The following is a 27,369-nucleotide window of genomic DNA, read 5'->3' on the forward strand; positions in this document are numbered from 1 at the left end:
GACTGATTCCAGCACCACCTCTTCAGGTACTGCCAGCCCCTGGTTGCAGCTGCCCCTTTCACTAGCCCACTCAGCTACTTCTCCACAGTCCTCTCTGACTGCACACTCACTAGTCACCTGGCTGTCTTCTCCTGGAGATCTCCTGGACGTACTGACTCTCTCCTGCTGTCCTCACTCCTGCACCCGTGCATCCAGGACAGGACTCCTCCATGTGATGTGATAGGATCCCTCCAGCACCAGGCCAATGGTCACCCCCCCCCAGACCAGAGGGCACCCTCAAGGGCCACTGACAGCCTTCTCAGCACTCCATCTCCAGCTTCCACCCAACTGCCCCTTGCTTAAGAGGTGCCCACCCCCCACCATCCCACTTGCTGGGAATTGGCTGGGGCCCTCCTCAATACTCCAGGCAGCTCCTCCTAACCTCCCACCCATTTTTCTGGAAGCTTTTTTAAGGTTTCAGCAAGTAGGCGGAGGTTACCAGAGATGCTCTCTGATGAGTTATCCATCCTGAGTCACTCTGACCCTAATCCTGACCCAGATTCAACCCAGCCTGGCTCTCAGCCAAGGCTAAATTTTGCTACACTGCAAAACTAATTGTGTACACCTAGCACTCTACACTAGAGGGTGCTACATAAGGATCGCTGCTGATTAATTTGGGCATGCAATATAATTCCAGTCATCGAAACCTCAGGCCCCCAGCACCTCAGAACCCCCTACCACCACAGAACGCACCTACCCTCAGGAAATCCCTAATAATGCTACAAAGCACTGCCCACCCCCAGAGGCCTCCATAGCACCACAGAACTCTCACCCTAAAGTAAGGTCTCCTGCATGGCACAGTGTAGCTTTCTATACTCAGAGCATCCTCAACCCCCCAAACCCCAAGCCATTCAGAGCCCCTAATGACGCCACCAATGCTCTTTGCCACTGGTTGCCTCTATGTATTTCACCAGTTAGTGTTGCTGCTTACACTCACACCAGTCAGAACCACCATTGCTTCATCTGCATATAGCATCACATTTTGTTAACATTAGGCTCCCTCTGGTAATATTGGTCACTCTCGAGTAAGATAGCATCACATTCTGGTAACTTAGGGCACTCTGAGGTAATATAGCATTACATGGAATTGGTAACCACTTGTATCTTCACACTGTATGAACTCTTGTACTGTTGTCTTCATTCCCAAATGTACTTAGTGACCTGAGCTATAGACTATATGTGCCGGTTACTTGCATTGCACCCCTTTAGTAACTTCAGACCAGGCAAGGGCAAAGTTTCAAACATTTCACTTGAAGAATGACGACAATCGACAGTCCCAGATAAAAGTGCAAACATTCCCTAACATCCCTAGTCCCTAACTACAGGCTTGTAGCTGCCCCAGCATACCTGTTTAAGCAAAAGTCCAATCTTGGTTGACTCCATGTTTGGAGTTTAGCTCTGACTTCGGCAGTGCACAGGCCATCCAGACTCTGATAACAGCATCAGGAAGAACATCTGTGTGTGTGTGGAAATTCCCCCCCAGGATCCGAGTCCTTGTCCCTTTTATAGCACACAGGACCGGAGGGTCAGACCCAAGAAAAACTCAGGAGTAACAGTTAACCCCTTCCCGCTGGAGCAGCAGTAACCTCTATCTACCTACAGGCCTAATACTGGTGCATAATATTTGTATCTTATTTCTCTGAGATATCAATGCTTCCCTTCCACTTTACTTGTTTCTTTTTTTTAAAGTATGCCATTGTGTTACTTTTTTTTAAATTAAATTATACTAATGGTGTTTAATCCATTAACCTTTTTTAGCGTCATTGGCCTACATATTGCTGCTTTATGCTAGAGTTTTTACCTTTCCAGCTCAGATTAAGGCTGGGTTCACACTAGTGCGAATTGGATGTGGTTTCCTCCACATCCAGTTTGCACGGCAGGAGATTGTGACCAGCTCTCTATGGATCCGGTTCACATATTTCCACAGCGGCTCTGATGCGATTTGCACAGGAGCTCTGTGCGTCTTTTGGTCCATTTCAGGTCCGAATTCAGCCAAAAATTTGGACTGAAATCGGACCTGAAATGGTGAACGAGGATGCACTGGACTCCTGCTGTGAGCCGCTGCGTGCTCATATGTGAACCCAGCCTTAAGGAGATCATGTTAGCAAAGCATTATTTGTAGTTGAGGTTTCTCTAAACTGCCCATAACATTTTCCTGCAATACTCTTATCTCTGTAAATAGTAATTAGCCAGGTTGATGTTTTTTCATGTCATTCAGTTTCTGTCCTCATACAACATGTGGGTGTGTTGATGTCGGTGATGTTTGTGTTCCTGTCACATCCTTCCCACATTACTATACATCAAGGAGCTCAGAAGGATCCTCACTGGTACACATCAGTCACACAGCAATCTTGTATGTTGTACATTCAGAGACAATGATCAGCTTTATCCCATCTGTATTACTCACCTCCTTACTGATACTTTATTTATCAAGTAAGTATGGGGCACTCATATGTCAGCTGCATATTTTTTCTTTATTTTAGTTTTAAAAGAAGAAAAAGAATCTTAAACCAAAATACGTTTATTTTTCGTTTCAGGTTATGTCCATGGAAATACTATAAAATCAACAGAGCAGCATCTTTATAGTGAAATTGGAGAAACAATAACATTATCCTGTACATATTCCAGTAGTAGCGATACTCCATACTTGTTCTGGTATCGTCAGTATCCTCATCAAATACAGTATATCCTTCTACATGGAGCCAAAACTCAGTCTAGCTTCAAGCTCAATAACACAGAATTGGAGCCTGGAAAGTTCCAATCAGAGAGCGGTGACACTCGTACATCTTTAACCATCCATGACCTGTCAGTGTCAGATTCAGCTGTGTACCTGTGTGCTCTGAGAGATGGTGCACAGTGCTACATATCTGTTCAGGAGCAATGTTAAAACTCTTTGTGCACTACACATTTATTACCAGCAGGTGGCGTAGCTCTTCCATATTTTATACAGTTATATTGCATATGGTCTCATCGTGAACCCATCTTATAAAAGTGCATCAATTTCTGCCATATTGGAGTGCTTGAATTGAGCAGCATAAGACCTTCCATTCTGCACTAATTATGACATTTTCCAGTGGCTGCAATAAGTGTGACTATGATATATGAAAAGGAAAAAATGTAGTCCAAAATAATTTACAGCACAGGTAAATATGAAATATGTGTTATCAAATGCATGTAATAAAATATATGTAAATTTAACCAGATAGTATGTTTGTTTTTAAAGAACTATGCAGAATAGATTAAGTGATGTTAAGACTACAAAGGAGGGAATATCCCATGATTTGGTATTATAAAAAAGAATGCAGTTGTGACAAATATAATAATTTGTCTCTCAGATTGTGGAAATCTGATGGAATGAGTGAGCAAATCATTTACGTCAATCTGGCCAATTGGGTACTAAACACAAAAATACAAATTGAATGTAATGCAGATTACCAACTCTTAAATGTGGTGGCTGCATTTGTTTTATTTAATTAGTCTTTTTTACTTTTATTTTCTTTTGATGATCTGGCCAGTAATACACTTCCTATCCTAGGGTGACTCCACTCTGGATGGAGAAGTAATAGAGACACCTTTGGGCAGCATATAGGCGTGCGCACAGGGTGTGCCGGATGTGCCTGGGCACACCCTAATCACTTCATGTGCATTAGCATTATCCAGGGGTGGCATCAGGTGGGTGGTTGGGGTGCCGGTGGCCAGTGTAAATGCCCCCATTATATTAAAGGCTAGGTTCAACTGGGAACACATTACACCTATACTTCGGATGTAAGGTAGCCTCCTCCCTGTGACAGCAGGTGGCGTTCATGTGTGTTTGAGCTTAGGGGTGCACACCCTAATGCAATAGGCTGCACACACCTATGGGGCAGCAGCATTGTCAGTCTTGGGAGAGGGTAGTGTTAGACTAGCACAGAGTTTCTCAACCTTTTTTTCAGCCAAGACACCCTTTAGAATTGAGGGTTCACTCACACAAGGAGGTGTGTCAGAGCGCTAGCGTTTTTTTGCGTGTTCCCACGTATTGCATTTTTAATTAGGCTGCTCTATGCTAGGGAAACATGCATAAAAAAAAGCTGCCATGATTTTTAAATTGAGCCCTACCAAAATACATGGTACTGCGGTACCATTGCGTTTTAGTGGGCGATAACATGCATGCAATTGGTGGATGTGTGGGGGTGCCAACAAGAATGAATGGTACCAGTGTGCAACTGGAAAAAGCAATGCATTTTTGTGTGGTGTGGAAAAACGCTTTACCGCACTGGACCTGGTGTGAAAAAACCCTAAAATGTAGTTTTTAAGGCAGAGTTAAGCAGTCAGTAGGTTGTAAATCCGCCCCATCCCCTCAGCTAGCACAAATTCCCTTCTTCAAATTCCCACCTCGTAGCACAAACCCCCCCTCCAAAACCCCCCTCCTAGCGCAAATCCCCCCTGAAAGTACAAATTTACCCCTCGTACCCCGCAGCTATACGTTGGCTCTTTAAGATGCTATAACAGGCACACGTGCCCACAGCGTGTCCCCGGAGTCGATGAGCACGTTGTCTGCCGGGCACCCGCAATTGCTCCTGACAGAATGAGAACAGGGATCTGTGTGTGTAAACACACAAATCCCGGTTCTGTCAGGGGAGTAGAGACAGATCGTGTGTTCCTACTGAGTAGGAACAATATGTCTTCTCTACCTGGTCAGTTACATCCCCCCACAGTTAGAATACACACCTAGCGAACACAGTTAACCCCTTGATCACACCCTAGTGTTAACCCCTTCCCTGCCACTGACATTTACACAGTAATCAGTGGCTATTTTTAGCTCTAATCGCTGTATAAATGTCAGTGGTCCTGAAAAAGTGTCAAAAGTGTCTGATCTGTCCGCTGCAATGTCGCAGTCCTGATAAAAATTGCAGATCGCCGCCATTTCTAGTAAAAAAAAAATAACAATAATAAAAATGACATAATTATATCCCCTATTTTGGAGATGCTAAAACTTTTGCGCAAACCAATCAATATACGTTTATTGCGATTTTTTTTTACCAAAAATATGTAGAATACATATCAGCCTAAACTGAAGAATTTTTTTTTTTCATTTTTTTTGGGATATTTATTATAGCAAAAAGTACAAAATATTGTGTTTTTTTCAAAATTGTCGCTTTTTTTGTTTATAGCGCAAAAAATAAAAACCGCAGAGGTGATCAAATACCACCAAAAGAAAGCTCTATTTGTGGGAAAAAAGGATGTCAATTTTGTTTGGGTACAACATCGCACAACTGCGCAACTGTAAGTTGAAGTGACGCAGTGCCGTATCGCAAAAAATGGCCTTGTCAGGAAGGGGGCAAATCCTTCCGGGTCTGAAGTGGTTAAAGGTTTCCTGTGTTAACTTCTGTGTATACGGAGCAGGAAGAGCACATCCTGTTCCTCCTCCAGGCTCTCTCCCCCTTCCTGCTGCTATCTATACTACTGCCGGCAAAACTGAAAGCTGTGTGCACTGCCCGACCTTTCCTTAGCAACCGAAGATATCATTGGTTGGTAGGACGCAGGAGGCCGGCTTGAACAACTTTCAATTTTGCGGGCAAAATGAAGTTGTGTATCTCCTTACTGGCTAGAATCCTAATTATTAAAAGGGGAGTTCCAGTGATTTTTAAGAATTACCCACATTGTAATGTACACCACTATTGGATTATTGTTTGGATATTGATATGTTGAAGTTTCTGTAGAAAGTACCTTTTTTATTAGTGTACCCTGTGACCTCCGGTCGCGGCCGCCCAGGCAAATACATCATCAGCTTGGCCTGTTGACTCCTGGGATATCTATGTCATCAATCCCAGAAGTCTTCAGGCTTCTAATGCAGGTACACAAAGCACGCCGCAGTGTCATTACTTCGCAGGCGCAAGATCTGGAGGTGCATGCTGGGTAGCCAGCTGCATGAAATCCAGGAAATGAAGCCAGGCCGGCTTCAGCTGTCCAGATCCTGCATGGCCACAGCCAGAATCGAGGGGGACAAAAGAAAAATAAGCAGTTTGTAAGTAGTTACAGTGTACATTGGCAACATTCTCCATTATGTTTATAAGGAATTACAAAAACCTCTGCAACACTATTAATGCAGACTTGACTTGGAGACTGGAATCCGCTTTAAAGACATATAATTCCATAGCTGATGTAATAGAAAAGTCCAGGATATGAAAGGTAGAGCTGGCACCACACTCCCTCTCACTTCTTTGGCTATGTAGAGTACACAGCGGGTCCTGTGAGTCTTGTACACCGTATATCAGCTGATAGCCACAAGTGTTTAGTGTGGGTATATGTTGTTGACATTTTCCATAACAATGGCAGTAGAGAGAGTAGTCAGCACTGCATGTCCATTCTGAATACCATATTAGAGGATTGACTGGGCAGCTCTGCGTTGATTCACTGAGCATTCCGATCTTGAATCCAATTTCTAAAGGACTTGTTCTCCCCTAAACATTCCAATTCTTTTAGTAAATGGCATCACTGGATCAGCACCCATATCATTCAGACAACAAGAGGCACTTGTTGCCACAAGCGCCATTTGAACAACAAATGTCTTCTTTGCATGTTTAGAGAATTGGCGCCACATTTCAAAAGTGGGGCTCTCGGTGCTATGATGGACTCTGGGGGGAGACAGAGATAACTGACAGTTGTAAATGTAGCGCACCCCATGTAGAAGCCGTTGGTGAATAGGGATTTCCCACCCTGCACAGCCAGGCACACCGAATTTTCACAGGCACACTTAGAGTCAGTGAACAATCCAGCACGTTATTTTATTGTATTTATTGAGGGGATAAAACTTGGATAGGGATTAGGGAAGTTATGTGATGCCCAATTGACTTCAGAAACTTCAGGGACAACTCTTCCTATGTACAGCTATATATGCTTCTCTTCCTCCAGAACTCACTTGATTGCAGAAAACACAGACTCAGCTGGGACACTTTAAAAAAACTGGCAAAAAGCACTCAACCACATTAGCAAAAGCCCTTTACAGGCAGGGCCCCTGGGCCCCTTTGGTGTGTAGAGAAAATGTCCAGTGTCCAGCTACATCCCTGTGGCTACTGATTCCAGCACCACCTCTTCAGGTACTGCCAGCCCACTTGGTTGCAGCTGCCCCTTTCACTAGCCCACTCAGCTACTTCTCCACAGTCCTCTCTGACTGCACACTCACTAGTCACCTGGCTGTCTTCTCCTGGAGATCTCCTGGACGTACTGACTCTCTCCTGCTGTCCTCCCTCCTGCACCCGTGCATCCAGGACAGGACTCCTCCATGTGATGTGAGAGGATCCCTCCAGCACCGGAAACCCAGGCCAAAGGTCACCCCCCCAGACCAGAGGGCACCCTCAAGGGCCACTGACAGCCTTCTCAGCACTCCATCTCCAGCTTCCACGACTCAGAGTATTTAAGAGGTGCCCACCCCCTGCCAGCCCACTTGCTGGCAATTGACTGGGTCCCTCCTCAATATTCCAGGCAGCTCCTCCTAACCTCCCACCCATTTTTCTGGAAGCTTTTTCAAGGTTACAGCAAGTAGGCAGAGGTACCAGAGGTGCTGCCTGATGAGTTATCCATCCTGAGTTACTCACCCTGACCCAGATTCAACCCAGCCTGGCTCTCAGCCAGGCTAAATTTTCTTACACTACAAAACTAATGCCCTGTACACACGGTCGGATTTTCAGATGGAAAATGTGTGATCGGAGCTTGTTGTCGGAAATTCCGACCGTGTGTGGGCTCCATCGGACTTTTTCCATCGGAGTTTCTGACACACAAAGTTTGAGAGCAGGCTATAAAATTTTCCGACAACAAAATCCGATCGCGTCAATTCCGACCGTGTGTGGACAATTCCGACGCACAAAATGCCACGCATGCTCAGAATCAATTCCAAGACGGAACTGCTCAGTCTGGTAAAATTAGCGTTCGGAATGGATATAGCACTTAAGTCACGCTGCAATGTTTTAAATAGTTTAATGCAGCGCACTCTCTTCTTCTTTAAAATGCTAGAAGAATGAAGTAGTTTTGCGGCTCATATTCACAAAGAGTTCTCCCAGACTTCTTTCTTTATTATTTATCGTGATTTCATCAATATAATATTTTTATTTGTCACATCTACCGAATTTTTTTTTGTTTGATGTTTTTAGATTAAATCATTATTTTTTGATTTTTTTTAACGCCTGATCTTGTGTTTTTTTTTTTTTTTTTGAACTACAGAATATTTTTGGGTGTGTTTTGTGTGTCAAGTTACCACAACACCATTATTATCTTGTATTATTTAATCTCAAGGAGGTTGCTTGGTGTTGGTGTCTCTTGTTAATTTGACATTGTATTTTTGAAATGTACCTGCCTCCTCACAAACAAACTGTCCTTTTTGAATGAAAACACACATAGGCAAGTATAATAAATCAAACCAAAAATTTATTAAGGGATCATAACCAAAGAAAGAGGGAGGCAACGCTGGAGAAACAGCAGAAATTGGTGAAGCCTTTGGCCCCCAGGGCACACATCAATTATTTTCAGGCAAAATTAGTGGCCTGAGGAGTCCTTATAATAGTGAGCACAATCCGGTCCAGAAGTCCAAGAGATCATGAACAGCAGCAGATGACATGTATGTCCCCAGGCTGTGGTCATACAAGAGCCTGCATCTTTTGTCAGACCAGACTGAACCCAGGTCATCACTCTCTGGTCTTCCTTCCACTCTTCCTTCCACGCTGTGTCTGTGGTGTTGGAGTTGTGGCAGGAGGAGGAGGAGGAGGATGGTCCAACTCACTCAGGTGGGTATTGGGTGTGATTTCGCCCCTCAACCCCTTATTTAAGGTTTGATAAATGAGTTACTCACACATGAGGCGTTGGCCCTCCTGCATGCCCTGCAGTTTAGTGGCAGCCATGCAGGCAAAGGCCTCTTCATGAGTGGGGAAGGCTCTCAGGGACACAGAAGCCTCCTGAATCAGCCTGAGGGCTGAATCCTCCACGTTACTCCCCTTCCTGGGTCTTTTGTTTGGAAGGCGGAGGGGAGGGACCTGCGATTCTGTCAGGCTCCTACTGGGCCTGGCCTTCTCCTGGCTGCCACTTAGCCCCACCTCCTCCTGGCTGCCACATTCCACAGCCTCCTCCTGTGTGCCACATTCCACAGCCTCCTCCTGGCTGAGGTGTTCCTGTGAATGAAAAAGGGACATAGTTTTAGTTTTTTCTTCATCAATCACACACAATTTTTACCTCATGACTGTTGCAAATTGAATGTTAACAAATATAACAGACTATTATTCTGACCCCAGGATTTTTCATTCTTGTCCCAATTATTTTTGCCCACTACTGTCTATTGATATGTAAAACACTTTATTAAATCAGCAATTAGTGATCAATAATAACATCTAGTAAACATCATTTATTTATTGACCAGAAATCTGTAGAACAATGCTATACCTGACTCCAGCTGGGCTCCTCCACTTCTTCCTGGCTGGAAGTCCCAGGTTGGATGTCGGAAGCCTCAGCTGGGGTGGAAGGAAGAGTGGAAGGAAGGGTTGAGAGGTATTCCCTGACTTCAGTCTGGTCTGACAGAAATCGCAGTCTCTCATAGTACCACAGCCTGGGGACATAAACGTCATCTGCTGCAGCTCCTGATCTCTGGGAATCCTGGACCTTCTTACGCTCCCTAAGATAAGTGCTCCTCAGGCCACCAATTTTGGCTTTTAAATAGGGGATGGTTGCCGTGGGGACCACCGGCTTCACCAACTCCAGCGGTTTCTCCAGCGCCGTCTGCCTCTTTTGTTTATGATTATAATGTGGATGTTTGATCTGCCACAGACAGGGCAGCTCTCTGTACTTGCCTGTGAACAGGGGGAGGAAGTTGTGGTCATTGAAGCCATCCATTTTATCTGCAATACACAAGACAAACCCTAATGTCAGGCTAAAGTCTCCTAATCTTGTCCCAATATAGGCCTCAATCTAGAAGCAGTATAGGGCCAAGTTTAAATGTTACCTTCTTTATCACGATCGGCGCCTCCGATACTCCTTCCTCCGCTCACAGATCGTACATACTACGCACGCGTGTTACGCTTTATATACACTACGCATGTGTGAAACTCCGCCCGCCCCGACGTTCTTTCTAGTCTATTCCCTGCCCCTTCTCGTGCGGCGCAGTGGGGTAAGAGCACATGGTGGAGGAGACGATTTAAGGCCTCAAATATGTCCTTTGTGGAGATGGTGGAGCTGGTCGACATACTGAAGAGGGCCGACTATGATGGGAAGTATGGACCTTACCCCAACCCCAATGTCAAAAAGGCCAAGATCATGGTGAAAGTTGTGAAGAGTCTGCAGAGAAATTTTGGGGTACGGCGATCCAAGGATCAACTTAGGAAACGGTGGTCGGACCTCAAATTAAGGGAGCATGATCAATATAGAAGGATCAGGAGAGTGCTGCAAAAAAGTAAGTAGTTGTCCTGTATTCCTATTCGTTATTTTTATTACGTTCGTGTTGCTCCATGTGCTTTTCTTTACTGTTGTACAGTTTAAAATGGCAACTTTCATGTTCATGGGCACATGAAACATTGTTCGCTCGGCCCATAAAACACCATGTTTTGCCCAGATGCCTTTCAATACATTTTTTCTGGCCTTCTTCTCTTAAAATAATTTTGTTTAAAAACAAATTAAAAGAAGCAAATGCGGGACTTTAGATAAGGTGTGTCTCTGCAGGTAAGGGATATTATCCTATTAATTGTAACCAATCCCCAAAGGGATTGAACAAACCAAATATTGAACAAACCAAATATTGAACAAACCAAATATTTCTTGTGTAAAATATATGCACGATATAACCATATTCAATGCACAATAGTCACATATTTAATATTTATACATAGAAGGACATGATTGGTACAAAAAGCAATGATAGAGAAATAATATACATAATTGTAATAATAAATATACAAAACATGATAAAATGAATTCATGATAATACAAGCTGTAAATCTGGCACCCTTGAGTATGGACTCAATGCGTTTCATGGCGTTTAAAGCCAATCATCAGGAGTAGGATGCTATAAAATAAATAAAAATAGAAAATAAATGAGTGGATGGACCTACATCAGATATATATATAGTACAACGGGCTCTCTGGTTAGGAAAAGGATTATATATAATGATGGTACTTAACCTATAGAGTATCCAATGAGTGTATACCCATCGCTACTGTGTTTGGACGAACATAGCCTGGATAAGTTGATCTCCTCCGGGCTTGAGGCGGGAGAACCCAACCCAGTGCAATCCCCCAATCATCCCGCCCAGAGTGAGAGGGCAGGTTAGGTGGGGGGTAGAGGGGCCAGTCAGCTGAGGGCAGGAACGAATGACCACACATAGGGGGACCAGAGTGGAGGGTGAAGGACCCAGAATATAGCAGGGTGACTGTGTAATGGGCACATCCAGGAGTGGAGTGTCCATAGGGACCCTGCAATACATACAATGGAAAACTGTGTGTTAAAATTTGTGTTTTCGGAGACAATGGGGATTATTTCCTAAGGGCTAATCCACTTTGCACTACAAGTGCAGTTTCAGTGCAGTCTCAAGTGCACTTGGAGTGCAAAGTGTCTTTGCCTTTAGTAAATAACACCCAACAGTGCTTTCGCATTTTACTGAATCACGCCATTTTCAGGACTCCCCAAATTTCAGTCATGGTCAGCTAAAAGAAACACAAGCAGTAAATGTAAGCAAATAATTTTTCTGTTAAAATTTTTTTTTTATTTAAAAAATGTCTCAGACATTGTCTGGCATATTGATGGCCCCCCTACCCGCAAAGTATTCCATGTATCTTAGACGAACCTCGCTGGCACTCAGGGGGGCAAGCCAGGACGACCAGCTTTAAGTGCTGTCAGGGTTGGTTCATTGAGATTTATTCCGGCTTCAGGCTGAGCTGAGGCAGCATAGTTCACAGAATTTCTCCTTAAAAAGTTGTGGAGAACACAGATTTTTGGGGGGACCCCACGTCATTTTTTTAAAAAAATTTGGCGCGGGGTTCCCCTTAAAATCCATACCAGACCTGGAGGATCTGGTATAGATTTTGAGGGGGACCCCACGCCATTTTTAAAAAAAATTTTGGCCAATGTTCCCCTTAATATCCATACCAGACCTGAAGGGCCTGGTATGGAATTTAGGGGGACCCCCACGTCATTTTTTTTTAAATTTTGGTTCGGGGTTCCCCTGTGGGGAATTCTCATGCCGTTTTTATCAATGAACTTTTATGTGTATTGTCGAACCGGCAATTCATTAATAGCCACGAGTAGTTTTAAATGACTTTTTTTCCTCTGAAATGTCATTTTGCTGTCAGACTGTTCTAAACACGGGAAACATGTGCCCCTTTACAGGCATACTATAGACACCCCCCAGGTACGAAATTTAAACGAATATTACACTTTTATTGTTTGACTTTAAGCATTATTAAAATCACTGCTCCTAAAAAACGTCCGTTTTTAAAACTTTTTTTTGCATTGATCCTTGTCCCCTGGGGCAGGACCCAGGTCCCCAAACACTTTTTATGACAATACCATGCATATAAGCCTTTAAAATTAGCACTTTTGATTTCTCCCATAGACTTTTAAAGGGTGTTCCCCGGCTTTTGAATTTGCCGCGAACACCCCAAATTGTTCGCTGTTTGGCGAACTGGCGAACAGCCGATCTTCGAGTCGAACATGAGTTCGACTCGAACTTGAAGCTCATCCCTACTCTCAAGTAAGATAGCATCACATTCTGGTAACTTAGGGCACTATGAGGTAATATAGTATTACATGGAATTGGTAACCACTTGTAACAAAATTGTGTCCAAAATAAATATTTAAACACTAATAGCGCTTATATATTCTGAAAGTCTTTCAAACTTGATACAGAGTCCACTTTTGACAAAATAGGCAGCCAAAATGTGAGAAAGATGAAGGAAAATCCGCTCCAAAAGAGAAATGATCAGGGTAAATTATAATTAATTACTCCAGACAATTAAACATCACCGCAATGCTTGAATGACAATCCCCCAAAAGAAATTTACTTACCAGATATTACTGGATTTATTGCATGTGTCTGGGTTTGTTGTTATCAGCAAGCTTCTGTGAATCTTCATCCAATATTAGTGGGAAGGTGTGTGGATGTCAGGTGGCTAAAATCAGCAATCACTGCATCTTTCCATCTATATATTGCTCGTGACAAGCAAGAAAATAAGGGTGCACATAGCGTAATCCAATTTTCCAAAAGGCTTTATTAAATAAACATACCTTTTGGAAAATTGGATTACGCTATGTGCACCCTTATTTTCTTGCTTGTCACTAGCAATATACAGATGGAAAGATGCAGTGATTGCTGATTTTAGCCACCTGACATCCACACACCTTCCCACTAATATTGGATGAAGATTCATAGAGGCTTGCTGATAACAACATACCCAGAGATATGCAATAAATCCAGTAATATCTGGTAAGTACATTTCTTTTGGGGGATTGTCATTCAAGCATCGCAGTGATGGTTAATCGTCTGGAGTAAGGATGAGCTCTGGCGTGTTTGCACAGCCCACGTGCAGAGCCCACCAGGAAGTCGTCACGGCGCTGCGCTAATCACAGGCAGTGAGACATTGTCCCGATGCGCAGCAGCAGAGATCTGGAAATGTCTTGCTGCCTGTGATTAGCGCAGTGCCGACTTCTTGGCAGGCTCTGCACGTGGGCTGTGGGAACACGCCGGAGCTCATCCTTAGTCTGGAGTAATTAATTATAATTTACCCTGAACATTTCTCTTTTGGAGCAGATTTTCCTTCATCTTTCTCACATTTTGGCTGCCTATTTTGTCAAAAGTGGGCTGTGTATCAAGTTTGAAAGACTTTCAGAATATATATGCGCTATTAGTGTTTAAATGTTTATTTTGGACACAATTTTGTTACATCGTTTTTATTATAGTAGCAGCTTGGTTGATATTGTATCTTCACCGTGAGCGCTGAGGGAGAGATATCTATAGTTGTTTGATTATTTCTCAATTTTTTTCTGGTAACCACTTGTATCTTCACACTGTATGAACTCTTGTACTGTTGTCTTCATTCCCAAATGTACTTAGTGACCTGAGCTGTAGACTATGTGTGCCGGTTACTTGTATTGCACCCCTTTAGTAACTTCAGACCAGGCGAAGGCAAAGTTTCAAACATTTTACTTGAAGAATAAATGAACACAATGACAACAATCGACAGTCCCAGATAAAGTGCAAACATTCCCTAACCTCCCTAGTCCCTAACTACAGGCTTGTAGCTGCCCCAGCATACCTGTTCAAGCAAAAGTCCAATCTTGATTGACTCCATGTCTGGAGTTTAGCTCTGACTTTGGCAGGTCACAGGCCATCCAGACTCCGGTAATGGCATCAGGCAGAACATCTGTGTGTGTGTGGAAATTCCCCCCCAGGATCTGGGCCCTCTATGGAGCCGGTTCACATATCTCCGCAGTGACTCCGGTGCGATTTGCACAGGAGCCCTGTGCATCTTTCGGTCCGTTTCAGGCAAAAATTCAGCCTGAAATCGTACCTGAAACGGTGAACGAGGACGCACTGGACATGTGCTGTGAGCCGCTGCGTGCTCATAGGTGAACCCAGCCTTAAGGAAATCATGTTAGCAAAGCATTATTTGTAGTTTAGGTTTCTCTAAACTTCCCATAACATTTTCCTGCAATACTCTTATCTCTGTGAATAGTAATTAGCCAGGTTGATGTCTTTTCATGTTGCCCAGTTCCTGTCCTCATATAACATGTGGGTGTGTTGATGTCGGTGATGTTTGTGTTCCTGTCACATCCTTCCCACATTACTATACATCAAGGAGCTCAGAAGGATCCTCACTGGTACACATCAGTCACACAGCAATCTTGTATGTTGTACATTCAGAGACAATGATCAGCTTTATCCCAACTGTATTACTGACCTCCTTGCTGGTACTTTATTTATCAAGTAAGTATAATATATTCATGATATGCCAATTGCAGAATTAAATTTTTAATATTTAATTATACTGTATATGTAAATAGATGTAAAGAAATATGTTATCTAATGCTTATTATTCTGTTTCAGATTCTGTCCATGGTGATATTATAAAATCGACAGACCAGCATCTTTATGGAGAAATTGGAGAAACAATAAAATTATCCTGTACCTACTCCACTAGTAGCGGTGCTCCATACCTGTACTGGTATCGTCAGTATCCCCATCAGATACAGTATATTCTTCACCAGGGGGCAAAAAGTTACTCTAACATCAAGAAAAATAACACAGAATTGGAGCCTGGAAAGTTCCAATCAGAGATCAGTGACAATCACACGACATTAACAATCCATCACCTGTCAGTGTCAGATTCAGCTGTGTACCTGTGTGCTCTGGAGGGTGCACAGTGCTACATATGCACCCAGCTATAATGTTAAAAACTCCCTGTGATTACACTTTCCTGACCAGCAGGTGGTGCTGGTTTCACATTCTATAAGATCACATACATTGTATTGGTTCTCAGATACCGATGGTAAATGTTCTGGGGCTACATCTGGTGGGTTCAGAAGTACTGCTTCTTACAGTCACTTCGATATAACAAATACATCATATTATAATATACCAATAAAACAGATATCAGCAAGCCTTTTTTTAATTATGAAGGATGTTTGCAAAACCTTTACACACAATTACAGTAGTGGAAATAATCAGCTACCAGTGGTAAATGTTCTGGGGCTACATCTGGTGGGTTTAAAGGTATGTCTGCTTCTTACAGTCACTTTATTATAACAAATAATATATAATATTATAATATACCAATAAAACAGATATAAGCAAGTCTTTTTTTAGTTATGAAGGTTGTTTTCAGAACCTTTACACACAATTACAAGACACTAAAAATAATTATATGTCAAGGGTTGCTTGAAGATAGGTGACCCATACCATTGGCTTTGAAAAAGATTCAACCCTTAGGAGCTTTGCAAATGTAAGATGCTTTAATGAATATAAAATTTCAAAGTGTTACCAAACCCAGGACTTACATTCACTATATCTGGTCTCCCACAGTACACAGAACATGGAAATGCAATTATTTTAGTAAATATAAACTGCTAAATACATTTTCTTATCAGCAGTATATAGCAGTCTCCTATCAGTGTCTGGTTGAAGATTGTAGGAGGGGTTTTCATTCTCCTCTGACTGTCCTATGAGGCTGCAGTACCCCTGACCCTCTGTTTGGACAGTGCTGATTGGCCCTGTGCTGACTACATGCACCCTCCCCTAAAAAAAAAAAATCTCTAGCAATACACACCAAACTGAGCATGTGCAGAGTGCCCCCAAGGCTCTGTTCTATCAGCAGATGGATTGGGGACCATGTAGGAAGAAGAGGATCATAGAAGACAGGATTAAACAGCCTTTTAACACAATGTGCAGGATTAACCCCTTAGGTTCCACGGTGAGTATAACAAGCATGCTTTACTGCATATACAGATTGATTTTACTGGGTTTAGTAACACTTTAATGGACAGAACAGTTATATGCAATAAAAAGAAAGTTATAATACTCAATCACATATTAGCTAAAATGTTTGATCAATTTAAAGTGACCTAGCATCAGATATTTTTTACATAAGGTGCATGCATTCTAATGCCCCGTACACACGATCGGACATTGATCGGACATTCCGACAACAAAATCTATGGATTTTTTCCAACGGATGTTGGCTCAAACTTGTCTTGCATACACACGGTCACACAAAGTTGTCGCAACGTCAAGAACGCGGTGACGTACAACGCGTACAACGGCACTAGAAAGAGGAAGTTCAATACCCAGTGCGCCACCCTTTGGGCTCCTTCCGCTAATCTCGTGTTAGTAGAAGTTTGGTGACAGACGATTCGCGCTTTTCAGCCTCCTGCTTTTACGATCATTAATGTTACTGCAGTTTGTGCTTGTGGGTTCGCATTTCTGTTACGTATTTGATTTTCAGTGCAGCCTTTCTGTTTTTCAGTGCTTTATGTTAGTTCATTCTGACCAGCCGACCATTTTGAAGCCATGAGAACCCTTACCCCGGACCAGAGGGTTTATAACTACCATCTGGCCAGAGCCAGAAGAATGGTGGAGAACGTTTTCGGGATAATGGCCAGCCAGTTCTGCCTATTCCTTACGCCAATCAACATGGCGGAATATAAACTTAACCATATAATCCTTGCATGCTGCCTTCTACACAACTATTTAAGGAGAAATTCAATGAACTATGTGGCCTCAGTTGGGCCTGAGATCGGACTTCAAGAAGAAACCCTGACGGCGCTTGAAGCTGGCCGTCCTAGCTTGCCCCCCCAAAGCGCCCGCGAAGTAAGACAGAAGTATGTCGAGTACTTTGCGGGTAGGGGGGTCATTGATATGCCAGAAACTGTTTAAGAAACATTTTATCAACAATTTTTGAACTTAAACTGAAATAAGATTTCCTTTGATCTATTGCTTGGGTTTCTTTTAGCTGTCCCCGAGGTTCTCCAATGGACTTTTCTTTTTGGACATTTTCTTCAATAGTGCAAATGTAATTTATTTGATACATGAAGTGACAAGCTCTTCTTCAGTGAACTATTATTATGTTGTGGGTCTGCTACACACACACCTTGTTTTTGTTGTTAATGTATGTAATGCATTACTGACAAACATATTCATCATTTTCAGCACCATGAATGAATTTTGTGGAGTCATGAAAATGGCATGATTGAGGCAAATTAGAAAGCACTGTGGGAGTTATTTGCTAAAGGAAATTCCACTTTGCACTCCAAGTGCACTTAAAACTGCACTGAAACTGCACTTGTAGTGTAAAGTGGATTTGCCTTTAGTAAATAACCCCCATTTTCACTGTAAACACCAACTTTTACTAAAAAACTGCTTTTGATCATTGAAATAAGAAGCCACACATTGTTGAGTAGAAAACTTTTTACTCAAAGCACATTCACATGTGCGTTTAGAAAAGTGTTTTTGAACAAACCAACATCTTTGGTGTATAATATTATTTTTTGTCACAATAATTAGAAATAGCCTTTTTTGGTTAAACAGGCATGTTTCAAAACATAACAAACAGAACTCAGGAACTTACAAAGTTCTCATGACGGGAGTCACTTTTGGGCGCAGGGTGACCAAGAAAATAATGAACCCTGTATCTGCCTTATTAGAAATAGTGGCTGATTCATAATGCTGGGACAAATACTGTTAGGAGATGCTGATGTCAATTCCAGCCACCAGTTTCTGTCTGTGTCTGCTATAATATAAATTAGTCTAGTATAACTTGTCACAGCTTCTAAGAGTCTTTCACTCATTGTGCTAATTAACCCTGCAATTGTATGAAGGAGTTGAGATGTATGATAATGTGTATTGTATACTCGGTGAGCTAGATGACGTGAAGTCTGTCCTAAAGGTCATGTCTCTGAGTCACCTAGGCTGTCTAAAGGATTACATAATTAGCTCATGTTAATTAGGCTTTTGGTTACAGGTTGTATTTTCATCCTACTGTATATATTTGTGTGAGATCTCATAATAAAGAGTCATTCCTGTTTAACCCTCAATACAGAGCCTCGTCTCGTATTTGGGGGAGAATTATTCGTATGGGTTTCTTGTTCGGCTGATTAAAGTGTTCGGTAGCTGCCTTTGTGTTTGGAAATGGAATGTCTTAAACGGCTTTAACCCCTTTCATACTCAGGGTGTCGTTACAACTGGTGGCAAGCAGCGGGATCATTCCCACAGCCCAGAAGGACAGCTACAAGAAGACACAGGCCAATAGAAGCACAGTATAAATGGCTAAAGCGCTCTACCCTCAAGGACTTACTGGAGAACCAGGGCCGACTGGCCAACAACTGTAAGAAGAGGGATATTATCACAGAACTAGTCGAAATGGATACAGCCGAAAGACCCAACATAACCGAAAGGCCCGTATAAAGTAGTAGCCCAGGTATGTGATACTACCTATGTTATTGCCAGCTGTGCAGATGAAAGAATCCAGCAAAACCTTTCATGTGAACATGCTGAAGGAGTATTAGGAATGGCAGGAGGATGTTGCTGCAGTATGTGTCCCTGCTGCGGATGACTCCGAAAGTTTACCCCTCCCTGACTTACTAGAGAGAGACCCCCAGACTGACCTCATTAGCCTCGTACCGCTAGGGGACCGGTTAAGCCCCACAAAGAAGGAACAGGCTAAGTGGCTTCTGTGGGAGAAACAGGCGACTTTCTCCCAAAAAACGGGCTGCACGACCCTGGCTGTGCATAAGGTAGAGACCCCTGGACAAGCACCCCTTCGACAGCCCCCCTACCGTATCCCTGAAGCAGTCCGAGAAGGAATGCGGAAGGAGATATAAGAGATGATTCCGTTAGGAGTCATTGAGCCCTCTGACAGCCCTTGGGCCTCGCCTGTAGTCCTGGTGCCTAAGAAAGACTGAACTACCCGGTTCTGTTTGGATTACAGGCGACTCAATGAGAAGACCACCACTGACGCCTACCCAATGCCCAGGGTAGACGAACTGCTAGATCGTATAGCCAGGGCATGTTATTTAACTACAATAGACCTGTGTAAGGGCTATTGGCAGATTCCCCTGGCCGAGGATGCTATCCCCAAGTCGGCATTTGTTACCCCATTTGGCCTATTCCAGTCTAAGATCATGCCTTTCAGGATGAAAAATGCCCCGGCTACCTTCCAATGTATGGTGGATAGGCTCCTCGATGGCTTTCAGGATTTTGCATGTGCATATCTAGATGATATTGCGATCTACAGTGGGTCTTGGGAGGAGCACCTGGTTCATGTAGGGGTGGTTCTGGACAAGATTCGGGCCGCAGGTCTGACCTTGAAACCAGACAAGTGCCATCTAGGTATGGTTTCTAGCCCTCAAGCAAGCACTTGTAAATGCCCCTGTCTTGCCTGCCCCAGTACCCAACAAACGTTTCCTTGTCCACACCGACGCTTCCATGTTTGGACTGGCGGCTGTGCTGAGCCAAATTGAGGAGGATGGAGGAGAACACCCTGTCGCATACCTGAGCAGAAAGCTATTACCCCGGGAAGTGAGCTATGCGGCAGTGGAGAAGGAGTGCTTGGCGCTGGTCTGGGCCCCTAAAAAGTTGAACCCTTATTTGTACAGACAGGAATTTTCATTAGTCACCAACCACAACCCATTGGTATGGCTTAACCGGGTCTCAGGAGACAATGGCAGGTTGCTGCGGTGGAGCTTAGCCCTGCAACCATACAACTTCACCATCAGCTACCAACCGGGTAAGCAAAATGGCAATGCTGATGGGTTGTCCCGGCAAACAGACGTCACTCCGGCCTCCTAGTTCCGGACATCCCCAAGTTGACCCGAGAGGGCTCAAGCCAGGTCTGCCGGAGTGTCCCACAAGGAGGGAGCCATGTGATGGGAGTCACTTTTGGGCGCAGGGTGACCAAGAAAATAATGAACCCTGTATCTGCCATATTAGAAATTGTGGCTGATTCATAATGCTGGGACAAATACTGTTAGGAGATGCTGATGTCAATTCCAGCCACCTGTCTCTGTCTGTGTCTGCTATAATGTAAATTAGTCTAGTATGACTTGTCACAGCTTCTAAGAGTTCTAAGAGAAGGAGTTCTGTGTTAAGATGTATGATAATTAGACATGTGCACACTGAAATATTTCGTTTCGGAATTTCGTTTTTGTCCGAAAAATAAATTTATTTAGTTACTCCCGAAATTCGTTTTTATTTATTTAGTTTTTCGTTAAAAATTGCATTCGTCCGAAAATCCAAATTAAGGTCGAATCTGTCATTGAAGGCTTATGGTGTCTGTTGAATGTTCAAAGAAGATTCGACGGAGAAGCTAAACTGTACGACGCCGTATAGTTTACCTGCTCCGTCGAATCTTCTTAGAACTATCAACAGACACCATAAGCCAAAGTATGTGTGTACTAAGTTCTACCTATTTTACTGCTCCTCCTCTTTGGTTACAATCAGCCAATAACATTCATCATCATCATTATTTTTATTTATCTTTTCTCCCCTAAGTCGAATCTTTTCTCCCCTACGTCGAATCTTTTCTCTATGTAGAATAATCTTGGACTAATAGAGTTAAGGTTAGGCACATTCGACCACAGGTTTGATGGACACAGATTGTTATTGTCATCATCATGTCAAATCTCCTATCTATATCGAACTGTTGTAGCAACGAAAACGAAAATAAAGCATTTGTTTATGTTGGATCTTTCGTTTTTCGGATTCTGCACTTTCGTTATCGCTTGCTAACAAACGATAACGAAAATACTTGAAATTCGGACGAAAATGGATTCGGACGAAAACGAATGCACATGTCTAATGATAATGTGTATTCTATAGTCGGTGAGCTAGGAGACGTGAAGTCTGTCCTAAAGGTCATGTCTCTGAGTCACCTAGGCTGTCTAAAGGATTAGATAATTAGCTCATGTTAATTAGGTTTCTGGTTACAGGTTGTATTTTCATCCTGCTGTATATACGTATTTGTGTGAGATCTTAAAATAAAGATTCATTCCTGTTTGACCCTCAATACAGAGCCTCGTCTCGTACTTGGGGGGAGAATTATTTGTATGGGTTTCTTGCTCGGCTGATTGAAGTGTTCGGTAGCTGCCTTTGTGTTCGGAAATGGAATGTCTTAAATGGCTTTAACCCCTTTCATACTCAGGGTGTCCTTACAGTTCTACTTTGACAAAGTGAAGGCAATATCAGACATTGGTATGTCCAAAATGTGTTGATTTTGCCTTCATCAGATGAGGTAATGTCACCCCTTTAAAAGCCAAATTTTGAAGATGCACATAAATTGGGATTCAAAATGTGGATTTCCCTCCTGATCCCATGCCTAATGTCAACATGTGCTACCTCCCATCATGGGGAATCAATGGACGTGTTTTGGGGGTGCAACCTCTTCCTCTCAGCTACTTTAGCAGTGAGGAAGTGGTTGCACCCACAAAACATGCACCTTGATATCCCCTGATGGCAAATAGCACATGTTGACACACTGTGTGCATCTTCAAAATTTGGCTTTTAAAATACTTTAAAACTTTTTTTAAAACCCAAAATACACGAAAACAAAGGATTACATTTTTGTGTGTTTTAGATTCTCCATAAAACATAAATGATGTTCTTCATTTTTTTTGAACATCATTGATGTTTTGCTTTAGATTTTCTAAATCGCAATTGCACCCCATTCTCTCCCCGATGAGGATCTGGGCACTTTCACTGGTGAAATGAGAATCTTCTTTCACAACATCCACATCACCTAAAAAAAAAAAAAAAAAAAAAAACGCCATGTATTATAAATATGCAGGAACAGATCTCTTACCTGAAGCTGTGGTCTCAGACACTCACCTGTTGTGATAATTTTGCCCACTTCCAAAACCTCTCCCTCCTCATCCTCTGCTTGTGTTTTGGTGACTCCCCCTTTTTTCGGAGGTGGGGGGTCCCTGGTGTCCTCAGATGTCCTGAGTCTTTTTTTCCCCTATGTGAATAAAAAAGGTATACTTAGCACGCAGATATTTGATGCCAGAAATAGGAATATGAAACATTGCTTGGAAGTGTCGTACAATTGTCTGTTTTGGCAGAGTTCCAAGCTGAAGACATTTTTAGTTCATTTCCAAAGCTGGAATACTTACCTTTTTTGTTCAATTTTCACACATGGAGACACCCCTAGTACCCACTGGAGCACCTGTGTGGGACACCCTAAAAAGTTTGATTCTGGTGTCCCACACTATTGCTCCTGCGTCCAGATGTGTAAACAGCTGCTGAGTGTCCTCTCCTTACACTGAATCAAGTTTCCATTTCATTCTAGTTACAAACAAATCTAGACAGCAAACTTCTTTTAAATCATATAGGCATTAACAAATGTAGTTAACCTATAAGTGGGCGAACAAACGATATTTCCTACCACTGATTACTGTGCCCATGAACATGAAAGTTGCCATTTTAAAATGTACAACAGTAAAGAAAAGCACATGGAGCAGCACAAACATTAAGAAGAAGAATGGGAACACACGACAAACTACTTACTTTTTTGCAGCACTCTGTTGATTCTTCTGTACTGATCCTGCTCCCTCAATTTCAGGTCTGACCAGCGTTTCCTCAATTTCTCTTTGGATCACCGTACCCCAAAATTCCTGGGCAAACTCTTCACAACTTTAGGCATGATCTTGGCCTTTCTCACATTTGGGTTTGGGTAAGGTCCATGCTTCCCATCATAGTCGGCCCTCTTCAAGATGTCCACCAGCTCCACCATTTCTATAAAGGACATATTTGAGGCCTTCAATCTCCTCCGGGATCGTAAGGTTCGGGGCTCCAGCCTTTCGTCGTTGCTGCTCTCCTCTACATGTACTTGTTGTCTCTCCACCATGTTCTCTCCCACTGCATCGAAAGACAAGGGGTGGGGAATAGACTAAAAAGAAGGTCAGGGGCCGCCGGAGTTTCACGGATGCACAGTGTATATAAAGCGGAACACGCGTGCGTCATACGTACGATCTGTGAGCGGGGGACGAAGTAACGGAAGCGACGATCGTTATAACGAAGGTACAATTTTAAGTTGGTGCATCAGTGGCCTATACTGCTTATAGATTGAGACCTATATTGGGTCAAGATTAGATGAGTTTCACCTGACATTAGGGTTTGTCTTGTGTTGTGTCTTGCAGAGAAAATGGATCTATTCAACAATGAGGACTTTATCCCCATATTCATTGATATGTACAGGGAGCTGCCCTGTCTGTGGCAGGTAAACTGCCCCTTTTATAACAATAAACCAAAGAGGAAGGCAGCGCTGGATCAATTGCTGGAATTTGTGAAGCCAGTGATCCCCACGGCAGACATCCCCTATTTGAAGGCCCTAATTGGTGGCATGAGGAGCACTTATAATAGGGACCGCAAGAAGGTCCAGGGATCCCTGAGATCAGGAGCTGCACCAGATGACATTTATGTACCCAGGCTGTGGTACTATGACAGACTGCATTTTCTGGCAGGCCAGACTGAACCCAGGCCAGCACTCTCCAGTCTTCCTTTAAGGCTTCCTTCCACCCCAGCTGAGGCTTCCGACGACCAACCTGGGCCTTCCAGGCAGCAACATGTGGAATAGCCCAGCTAGACAGACCAGACAGGTATAGCATTCTTCAAAATATTTCTGGTTGTCAAATTAATGATGTTAAATATATGTTAGATTTGATAACTAATTTCTGATTTCACAAAGCGTTTTACATATCAATAGACAGTAGTGGCCACAAATGATTGGGACAAGAATGAAAAATGCTGGGGTCAGAATGATAGTCTTTTCTATTTATTAACATTAAATTTGCAACAGTCATGAGCTGAAAATTGTGTGTGATTGATGAACAAAAAACTAAAACTATGTCCCTATTTCATACACAGGAAAGTCTCAGCCAGGAGGAGGCCATGGAAAGTGGCAGCCAGGAGGTGGCAGGGGTAAGTGGCAGCCAGGAGGTGGCCAGGCCCAGTAGCCTGCCCGAATCCCAGGTCCCTCCCCCCGGCCTTCCACAAAAAAGTGCCAGGAAGAGGAGTAACCTGAGGGAGGCAGCAATTGGCCTATTTCTGAAGGCTACTGTGGCCCTCAGAACCTCCCCAGTGTTCAAGAGGACTATGCCTACACGACAGCCTGCAAAATGCTGGAAATGGAGGAGGGCCAACACCTCTTATGTGAGGAAGTGATCTTGCAAGTCCTAAATAAGGGGTTGAGGGGCGAACTCACAAGTCAAAGCAACATTTGTGAGTTGAACCATGGTCCTCCTCCCCCTCCTCCAGGTCCTCCTCCTCCTCCACCTCCTGTCACACCTCCAACTCCAGAGCCTCAGCCTGTAAGGAAGCGTCTAAGGAAGACCAGAGAATGATGGCCTGGGGACCACAGCCTGGGGACAGATATGTCATCTGCTGCTGTTCCTGATCTCTTGTAGTCCTGGACCAGATTGTGCTCACTATTATAAGGACTCCTCAGGCCACCAATTTTGACTGTAAAATAACGGATGTGTGCCCTGGGGTACAAAGGCTTCACAATTCTCAGAGGTTTCTCCAGTGTTGCCTTCCTCTTTATTTTGTTATAACCCAGAATAAATGGATATTTATTTTTCACAAATACATGCCTATGTGTTTTACTTCAAAAAGGACAGTTTGTTTGTGAGTAGGCAGGTACATTTCCAAAATACAATGTCAAATTAACAAGGGACACCAACCAACCTCCTTGAGGTAAAAAAATACAAGATAATAATGGTGTTGTGGTAACCTGACACACAAAATGAGAAATAATATTATGGAGAGCACTAGAAAAATAAAAAAATGCAGATTTTGATAAAAAAAAAACAAAAAAACAAAAAACAAAAAAAGAAAAGTATTATGAAGATCTGACGGAAAAAAAATTAATATTATTCATGAGATCACGAGAAATCATAAAGAAAGAAGTTTGTGAGAACTCTGTGTGAATATGAGCAGCAAAACAACTTCATTCTTCTAGCATTCGAAAGAAGAAGAGAATGCGCTGCATTAAAAGATTTCAAAATTTGCAGCGTGATGAATGTGCTATCTTCATTACGAACGCTAGTTTTACCAGACCAAGCGCTTCCGTCTCGTAATTTATTTTGAGCATGCGTGGCATTTGTGCGCCGGAATTGTGTACACACGATTGGAATTTACGTGAACAGATTTTTTTGTCGGAAAATTTGAGAACCAGATCTCAAATTTTGTGCGACGGAAATTCCGATGGAAACTGTCCGATGGAGCCTACACACGGTCGGAATTTCCGACAACAAGCTCCGATCGCACATTTTACGTCGGAAAGTTCGACCATGTGTACAGGGCATTATAATGTGTAAGTGTAACACTTCCAGGAGCTGATTTTTTTTTCATCTTGCATACAATTATTTATTGCCTTTCACAAAGATCACAGCACTCCCCCTAAAAATGTTTGTTCTACCTCACTCTTTGAAAGGACAACACCAACTTTGGTCATTACCGAGGGCCAGCACCTACTGTCAGTCCTACTGCCTGTGCAGTTCTTATTTGTATTCATAATTGCCTAACACAGATCAGCATTTGCTGCAGCCTCTAGTTTTGTGAACAGATAATGAAGACCATAAACTCACTACTATATGTACGCTGCATCATCCAGTAGATGTGCAATGCAGGTACAGCGTCCCTAAAATGCAGGCTCACCAGTTAAGGTGCGATCTCTGAGACTGAGAAATCAGGTAAGAAAAATAATACAGGGAAGAAGGACCCCCTAAAAAAGAAGTCATGGGCGGACCAAGCTGCTTATATCAGGGAAACTATTTATTGCACAATGAAAAAATAATACAAAGCTATACAAAAACTACGCGCCCACCACCAACACCTAGACTACATTAAAATAAGACAACGTTGTTTGAGTAAAAGCAGCTGTGTCACGCATACAGCACACACACATCATATACCCAAATCAATTGCAATATAAAGTGCTATAAGTGACGGTTAGGTAGGCACATAGATCCTAGTGTGTGTTACCATAAATCATCGTGCATATTGCGTCACTGTATGTAAACATGCCCCCGTCTAGGGATTAACAGGGTATTGATTCTAAAATCCACACACTTGAAAAGTAAACCCCATAATAAACTTAACACTGGGTTAGCTGAATTGCTGTTATCTAGCTGATAATATACCCTGTGTAGAAAGCAGTATATAGCCACTGATAGTGATTTCAGGTAGTCTATATCAGGCCGTTTTAGCAGGGCTAGTCCGGTATGGGGTTATAACGTTGAACAGTGGGTAGAGGTTATCTGCAGGTGAGCACAGGCATATTATGCAGGATTATAGAAAGTCTAAGAACCAAAGGATCCGCTCACCCGACCGCAGTAAGCAAGCACATCCGGTCTCTAACAAGTGCCCCAGTTGTGTCCACAGAACTCCGTTAGTTGGGATGAGGTCTTCACACTGCAGTAGTTTTATCAGCCAGGATGCTCTATTACCACACAGAGGTCCCGTTAGCTTCGCTGAGTAGATCTACTGATATCAATGTAGCATTATGCTGTCCAGGGATGCTGTCCTGAGAACCTCAGCCAAAGATGGCTCCCACTGGCTTCAAGATATGTAGTGCGCTTGTGCTAGCGTGACGCGATGCGTCATCCGTGACTTTGTACGTAGATACCCCCTAATTATTCTTATGTGTTCGTGCAATAGTGCAATACATGTTTAAACTTTATTGTGCTATTGTTTTAGGCTGGGGATGGAATTGTGTTGGCAGTTTAGAAAAGGCCAGCAGAGGGCGCCATAGAGACAGTTTGAATGAGTGTAATGTGTGGAACTGCATAGGAAAGGGAAAGGACTGATGAGAGCCTGTGTCTCCCAGCCAATACAG

Source organism: Aquarana catesbeiana, linkage group LG01 (assembly GCF_042186555.1).
Source record: "Aquarana catesbeiana isolate 2022-GZ linkage group LG01, ASM4218655v1, whole genome shotgun sequence".
Classification (NCBI taxonomy): domain Eukaryota; kingdom Metazoa; phylum Chordata; class Amphibia; order Anura; family Ranidae; genus Aquarana; species Aquarana catesbeiana.